The sequence below is a fragment of the Diabrotica virgifera genome, chromosome 8 (genome assembly GCF_917563875.1).
Source record: "Diabrotica virgifera virgifera chromosome 8, PGI_DIABVI_V3a".
NCBI classification, from domain to species: domain Eukaryota; kingdom Metazoa; phylum Arthropoda; class Insecta; order Coleoptera; family Chrysomelidae; genus Diabrotica; species Diabrotica virgifera.
Window position 1 is genome coordinate 206,416,158 of NC_065450.1, and position 7,111 is coordinate 206,423,268.

Sequence of the window (7,111 nt, forward strand, 5' to 3'; positions counted from 1 at the left end):
CTTAATACTTCTCAAACATTTTTATTAAAACAGTGCCAAAAATTAAAATAATAAAAAAATAAAACACACACAAACACATTAAAAATGCCACAAATGATTTCTGAACATTAATTGTCGGAAAATTTTTTAACTAAATACGTATTTTCTGAAAATAAAATTATATAATAAATATACTTACAATCATAAAATGTATAAAAAAAATAAAAAAATAAAAGTTTCTATTGGGATTCGAACCAACTTACCACGCGGCTGGTATTTGCGTTGTATTGGGATTCACCCGCATTAAAACTGCACCACAGAGGCAGCTTGTCATTATGTGCGAAGATCGTCTAACTAAACAGATTAACCTTTTGACATTTTTAACTTATGTAAATCAAATTATTTTGATTTTGAATTGAAATGATTTAGAATTGAAAAAATACAACAAAACATAGGGTAAGAAGACAATATATTAGGTGAATATTGATATAAATTTTGATGGTAATCAAATTATGTAAAAAAAAAGTATTACATACTACTTATGTATTTTGGTAGGTTCAAGGTAGGTATCGGAGCCCGTATAACGACTAATACATTTCGCAATCACTTGCGTCGTGCAAAGTGGCTATGTTCAAATATCATAACAAAATTTGATCAACTATTTATAAAACACTTACCAGTGAAAGATTCTTTAGCTTTGAATAAGCGAGATCTGCGGCACTCATACTAGGCACAGTTTGATGAGCTTTCACATTGGCATGCAACAATCATCTCTTCTATGTAAATAAGTCCAAAAATATAATATGAAAACTATTTAAAAAGGCAGTATAACCATTAACTAACTTTTTGTTTGTTGTTTCTCTTCCTACAAATTTTAAAACGCAACAAGCATACATTATAACCAAACACAGTCCCACAGCTGTGCCACAGCTGCCATATTGGATAATTTTTGTCATGTCATTTGAACATCCAATCAGAACAAAGTTATAATGCGCATGCGCCCGGTCGCTAGGTTTTCCCATATAAAATTTCACCGTCATTACGCCCGTAAAGAAGTATAACTTCAAAAATACTTATAAAAAAAGTCTTGGACAAACTCTTTAAAAAGGATTTTGTTTAATATCAATGAATAGACATTAGGTAGTCATTCAGCTAGTTGCAATAGATTCTCCAATCAGACACAATCCGATCCCTAATATAATTTAATTCAACAGATAATTAATAGAAGCCAATATGATAAGAAACATACGGGATCACTTGCTTCTCGTCTAGGGACCCATTAAGATATTTTCAGTAGACAAAAAATATTGTATCACGGATAAAGTGTGATAACATTTTTAGGATAAACGAAGGATCCAAAAATCTTAACTTCCACACCACCATGAAAAATTCCATGCTCGCGTATTAGACTAGGGCGCATCTGTAAAAATATTAGTACATTTGGATGTTTGAGAGGTGACTCATATTTAGTTACCCTCCCACTCAAAAAGGTCCGGAACATTGTTTAAATAATCAAAATTTCAACAAATGAAGGAAAAATTCGATGTTTTCTTCGTTTTACTTTATCGTACTACATACGCAGTATGAGTATAATAGATAAAGTTATAGGATCGTGTAAAAATTTTTTTTTCAGATTTCACTTTTTTTCGACGTTTTGAGTCCCCCTGAGTCTAAAAAGCAAATAAAAAAAACATGTCGGAAGTATGTACGTATGTACGTACGTATGTACGTACGTACATATGTACGTACCTACGTATATCGCCACCGCCCAGCAAAAACTACTAGACCGATTTCGATGAAATTCGGTATGAGTAATTTTAAGAGAATTTTGTCGAGAAACTAAGCTTTTGAAGAAAACCTCTCAAAGGGGGGCCGAAATAGGGGGGTTATTTGGGGTCCATTTTTGCTAATTTTGACCGAAACGAATGAAATTTACCTTAAAGTTAGATCATCGATAGGTAAATAGAAATACGGAATTTGACATTTCCAAATCAAAAATGGCGGCCAGCATGGCCGACCGCCCACCCGATACATTTCCTTACCAATCTAAAAACTTGTTTAAGATAAATTTAGTTTGAAGAAACATTTATATAGCCTAAAGATGGGGCTATAACAAGAATATTATCGTATTTCAGAAAAATTTATGGGTTGCCTATATTTAAGGGGTCAAAATTTGACATAAATTTGAACTAAATTTTCTCAAAAATGACTCCAAGAAATTTGTTTATTTTTTAATATATTTTTGATATCCTATCTGTTAATTGAATAACATTGGTCAGATTTCTTAACTCCTCATAGGAGGGGAGTTATGAATTTTTTATAAAAAAATATTCGAGTGCCCGTAACTACCTCTGTAATAGAAACTAAAATTTTAAATTTTGCCAACGTATATAGTACTTTATTATCTATTAGCACAATAAATTTTACCCACAATATGGCTTCCGGTTTAACCGAAAATGAAAAAAAATCTTAATTTTTTACATACGCCCTGTATATTTTTACACATTTTGAAAGAATGTAAAATTATCTTTATCTGTAACTCAAAAACTCAAAAAGTTACAGAAAATTGAAATTTTGCTAGAATCTTGTGTGTGTCCCCTCTCACGCGATCATGGCAGAGCATTATTATAGGGCAGTCAATGAGGGTATTTGGCTCCGAATTCCATCCTATTACATCGATGTACTTGATATTTTCACAGTAAGTAGGGAATAGCTCAAGAAACAAAATCTACCCTATATACTATGGCGCTTTTTATCTTGGGGCAATTCCCACCCCTTCAAGGGGGTGGAAAATTTATTGGTCAAAATAAGCATGGAAGTGGCTAGAGAACCTATTTTTAAGCAAAAACTGATCTATACTTTTTTTTGAGAACTCAATACTTTTTGAGTTATGCGTAGTTGAAAATTGGCCATTTTCATTTAAAAATGACACGTTTTCGGACGGTTTTTTGTGAATACCTTAAAAACTATGCATCAAACTAAAAACACTATATAAAAATTTTTTTTAATTATAAATAACAAAGAGATTCGTTTCTTCGTAAATTTTCTATTTATAATACAAAAAGAGATATGGTAGGTAAAAAGAGTTTGTTTTTTGGTGCATGCTCAAAGTGCTCATGCTTTTGTAGTGTTTGAAAAGGCCTTTAAAACGAGCACCGTTAAATGTCGGTTACATTTAAACTAAGCGAGATATGGTGCAAAAAAATATACGACTAATGTACTTTAAGGAAAAATGAGAAGTACATACATTTAACCCCTCATTCACCAGATTTTAAATGCATTGTTTTTCTTTTGCAATACCTCTTAATATAGTGTTATTTCTACTTTCAAAAAGTTGGACGGGTGAAAAAAATAAGATCAAATTATAGAGCGCATTTTTAAATTTTCTTAAAATTCTTCCTTTTGCTCCATGCAATTCGAAAATAAAAATGTTCTATCCCCGAGAAGTGGTGAGAACCGCCCCCACGATAAAAGCGCCATAGTATATAGGATAGACTTTGAATTAGGAGATTGGACTTTGGGCTACTCCCAGAATTTCATTACAATCCATGCAGTAAAATGCAAATATTGTAAACTATTAATTTCTCAGAAAAATGGACTAATTTGAAATGAAAGTATGACTAATATTCTATTGATTTATGAAATAATCTATAGTGTGTCCCCGAACATTTTCTCAAATGCCGGAATTAATGATGCGTAGAACCATAAAATATTTTCAAGTATACAAGGTGTTTCTAAAATATCAAAATAACGAGTAACTTTGTTATTTTTATAGAACGCCAGTATCTAGTACGATAACGATAATAGATCGGTACGATAAAGTTCTCGGGCGGCCCTTCCGTCCAGCGTTTTTTGATTACAACTTTAAAAGTGTTTACTTTCGAGAAAAGTTGTACTAACATAAAAGATGTGTAATTAAATTTCCTACAACATACGATTGGTTGAAAATTTTAAACATTGTCGCCGTCGTTGCAAAATAGCAATAAATGCGAAAACCCATAGAAAAACAAGTATTTGCATTTTACGTTTTTTAACCATATATGCTGCATATAGGACCTTCATATTTCTTTCAGGAAAACTTTATGATAAACTAAAACAATACTATAAATTTCAATAAAATCGGTTTAATAGATTTTTCAAAATGAATTTTGAAATCGTAGCAGGTTAATTTTTTTTTAACATATAGACTGTATACTGTATAGTATAGGTACTGTATATATCTTTCATTTACAATTTTCAAAATTAAAATAGGGTAACTACCAAAGTGTCAGCAATTTTTTTAAATAAACATTAATTTTTGGCGCTACGCCCAGGACAGCGGATACGTTTGCTCTTATTGGGAATTACATTGGCCTGTCAAAAATATCGAATATTGCGGCTGTGGACAAACAAATGTGTTGTTAATAATAATTGTTAAGACGAAACAGTAACGATCAACAGGTAGCGAAAACGCGTTCCAAGATTGCGGCTGTAATTTTGAATATTTTTTCGAGATATTTGGCACACGTATTCGTAATATAATAATGAATGGCGGTACAGAGCCCAATTTTAAGAATATGTTAATACGTGGAAATTACTCTGTAATTAAATACAATATTAAAAAAACGAGCCTGTACCGCCATTAAGAAGAACAAAAAAAATACACTTTCTTCAAATAAATTTTTTATACGATGCCTAGATTTTGTGTCATTTTGGAACTACTAAAAATTTTTATTTCATTAGTAGTTCCAAAATGACACAAAATCTAGTCATCGGATAAAAAAGTTTATTTGAAGAAAGTGTATTTTTTTGTTCTTCTTAATGGCGGTACAGGCTCGTTTTTAATATTGTATTTAATTACGGAGTAATTTCCACATATTAATATATTTTTCAAATTGGGCTCTGTACCGCCATTCTTTATTATATTACGAATATGTGTGCCAAATATCTCAAAAATATATTTAAAATTACAGCCGCAATCTTGGAACGCGTTTTGGCTACTTGTTGATCGCTATTGTATCACCTTAAGTTGGTGTTTTAGTTTTTATTGTTTTGAGAACAGAGACAGAAGTATGCTGATACTTGTAGCGACTTTTTAAATAGTTTTTAAAAGCAACAGATACTTAAGTGTAAATATTTAAGCATTATAAAAAAAATTATATATTCCATTTGGAAAATGAAAAATGTTCGATTCACACAAGTTGATTTCCACCAAAATTTCTACCAATCTTTATCTAATATATTATTTTCTTACGCTATATTTTGTTGTATTTTAATATTTTAATTCCACAAAAATCAAACTAATTTGATTATTGTTTGTGAAATATTGTTTAAACAATTACATAGGTTTAAAAATAATAAACTTTTATTCTCTAACTTAAAATATATGAACAAAGAAAGTTTTTGCTAAAAAAGATATTATTTCAAAGTAACACTTCCGTGTTATCGAGCCCTAGATGACTTGTTATTCTAGAGTATCTCCCAAAAATGTTCGTACATATCTGGCTGTCGAGAGTAGTACAGCTTTCTGCATGGTCTTATGGAGATGTTCATTCAGACCCAGCTTTTTTATTGTTTTCTGGGAGGTTCTTCTGAATGACTCCAGTAGTAGACATAATAATAGGTATTGTTTGGGTACTTTGCATTTTCCATTGTCTTCGTATCTCAATTTGCAGATCTCTGTACTTCGAAATTTTTTACTAGGTATCTCCACATCAATTAGTGTTAGTTGTCTTGTTAATTTATTAACTAGTACGAGATCAGGTCTATTATGTGCCACTGTTTGGTCTGTGAGCACAGTGCGGTTCCAGCATAGCTTTTAGTTGCCAATCTGAAGCATACTCTCAGCACCGTATTGATAATATGGCAGATGGTTTGTTTACAGAAGTACCAGTTTAAGAGCTATCTCTTGATGAAGGATCTTTATCTTTAGAGTAAATGTTTTTATTTTGCAATAAACAAATTTATTTATTTATACCGAAATGTACTAAAAATTAAATTTTTTCAATCATTATCAAAGGTCATTGGAATGCCCAATCAGAACAAACGTATTCGCTGTCCTGCGCGTAGCACCAAAAATTATTGTTTATTTAAAAATATTCCTGACACCGTGGTAGTTAACCGATTTTAATTTTGCCAATTGCAAATGAAAGGCACAGTATTCTTCTATGTGTAAAAAAATCAACTTGCTGTCTGCTTTATTTTTAGTCCTGCAACATTTTGAAAAAATTCATTTTTTTGCTAAAGCTAAATTGCAAAATTTATTTTGCAAAATCTATAAAACGGATCACAATGAAATTGGCAGTGTTGTTTAACTGTATTATAAAGTTTTTCTGGGTGAAATATGAAGGTCCTAAGTTTAGCATAAATGGTTGAAAAACGTAAAATGCAAATACTGGTTTTTTTATGGTTTTTTCGCAATTATTGCTATTTTGCAACAAGAGTGACAATTTTTAAAATTTTTAACCAATCCTGTATTGTAGCAAATCTAATTACGCAACTTTCTTGTTAGTGCCACTTGTCTCGTAAATGAATATTTTTAAAGTTATAACCAAAAACGGAGAAAAAAATCGAATTTTTCCTTCATTTTTTGACATTTTAATTATAATATAAACAATGTTCCGGATCTTTTTGAGTGGGAGGATAACTCAAATATTATTATATGAGTTCTTTTCAAGCAAATTCTGCAAAAAAATACGAGTCACCTCTCAACATCCAAATGTAATATTATTTTTTTTTTTATAATATTTTTACAGATGCGCCCTGGTCTATCGTCCATTTTGATATCATATCAACTGGGGCGTATATTATCTGTATTATGTGTATTTCCTCTTTTATTGCTAAGCTTAGTATAATATTCTGGGTTATACTGCTACATAGTTTAAAATTTTCTTTTATAGATATATTCTAGTTTACTATTATTCGTACTCCCTCTTTCGCTCTCGTGTTCTCCTTCTTGCCTGAGTAGTATAATTAAATGTGTAGCTTTTATCTAGTATTTGTATCCCTTTTCCCTTTACTTTATTTTTACAAAAGTCTCAGGCGTATGTGTTCTTATTTTATCAATTATACAAATACAGGATGTCTTAAAAACACTTGTTACTAATCATACACTTCAGTTTGTACTTGAGTTGAATAAAACTATTATTAAAAC